The 1,511-nt window shown below is 56.5% G+C and overlaps 1 non-coding gene across 1 annotated transcript; it reads left to right on the plus strand.

The window, feature by feature from the left end:
• TRNAN-GUU lies at positions 1,001-1,074 on the plus strand. Its single transcript has one exon. It is a non-coding gene; the product is annotated as a tRNA-Asn (tRNA).

The raw sequence follows: 1,511 nt of genomic DNA on the forward strand, positions 1-1,511 counted from the left end.
ACCAGAAGTGGTGCAGCCTGGGAACTGTTCTGATGCTGCAAAAAGCTGCGCTCTGGGCACGATGCCCCTCCAAAACTTAAAACGTTCTTCAAATGATGGGCTCTGGGGGCTTTCTGTGCGCAGCAATGCCATCAGGCAGAGCTCTGCAGAGGCGGGAGAGAACGCAAAGCAAGCCATGTTGTAGGGCTTCAAGCAGATCCAGGAGGGCTGTGAAAGAGAAGGGGAAAACATCCACTCACATTTAAATGTAAGAGCTTTGTACCTGACAAAGCCGCAGGCACTGATTTATTATAAGGAAAGGAAGGAAGTAAATTTTGATAAAATAAAAATGGGAATGCTAGCTTTTCTTCCACTGCATTCGGTCACCCAGGGAGGTAAATGTAGTTGACCTATGTGCGCACAGGAAGGTGCTGCCTTTTTAAAGTAACAGTTCCCTGCAGTCACTTCACATTACTCTTGAGTATAATAGGGTGATTTTGCCATTATATTTAGGAATAACATTTTGATTTGCACATGTAATGGATGAATTAGTAACAGCCATGAGCAGACTGTTTTAACACCAGTTTGTGAATTTATTTCCTAGAATAATAGAATCAGAGAATGGCTTGGGTTGGAAGGGACCTTAAAACCCACCCGGCTCCAACCCCACTGATGGTGGGCATTCCCCCTTGTCCTCCCTGCTTACAGCTGTCCTCAAGTACCGGAAGGCCACAGCGAGGTCTCCCCATAACCCCTCCAGCCTGAACAAGCCCAGCTCTCTCATATTTCCCAGGAAAAGAACGTGAACGATTCTACGAGGGATCAGTCTTTCGGATTGCCTAACATAAGGTAACCCGCCATTGTCTCTGTTTGCTCAGCCCCCTTTCGAGGCCGTGCAGGTCGTAGCGTTGAGGAGCCGCGTTTTGTTTCGTTTCGCTCAGCCGGGCGGAGGAGAACGGCGCGGCTGCAGGGCTGGGCAGCGCGGGCATCACCCGTGCCGCAAAAGCGACTTCCAGGGGCAGTCTCTGTGGCGCAATCGGTTAGCGCGTTCGGCTGTTAACCGAAAGGTTGGTGGTTCGAGCCCACCCAGGGACGACGGCCGCTCTTTTGGCTCGACGCCCCCCCCCGCCGCCAGCCGTCGTTTTTGACTGCGTGCGCGCGTCGGGAGGACGTGAGATTAGCGCTGGCGGCTGTTCAGGCGCCGCGTGTTTCTGAGCAGGGGGGCCCCCGGCGGGGAGCGGCGCTGGGCGGAGCCGAGCCCGGCACCGAGCGGTGCCGCGGAGTGAGCGGGCTGTGCCGGCACCGCCCGCCTCGTGTCCGTGTCCCACCGCAGGAGGGGGGGGGCGGCCCGGCCCGGCCGACCCCCGGTCCTCGCAGCCGTTGTTCGGGCCAACCGTGCTGCAGTTGTGCTGGCCCCGACTCTGTGCCTGCTCGTTTTATTCGTTCCTCCCTCCCGCAGTGGAAAGTGCGACGAAGATCTCCCATCTGAAGTGCAGAACGGTGATGAGCGGTGATGCGGGGCGAGGGAGGCA

Source organism: Numida meleagris, chromosome 2 (assembly GCF_002078875.1).
Source record: "Numida meleagris isolate 19003 breed g44 Domestic line chromosome 2, NumMel1.0, whole genome shotgun sequence".
NCBI lineage: Eukaryota > Metazoa > Chordata > Aves > Galliformes > Numididae > Numida > Numida meleagris.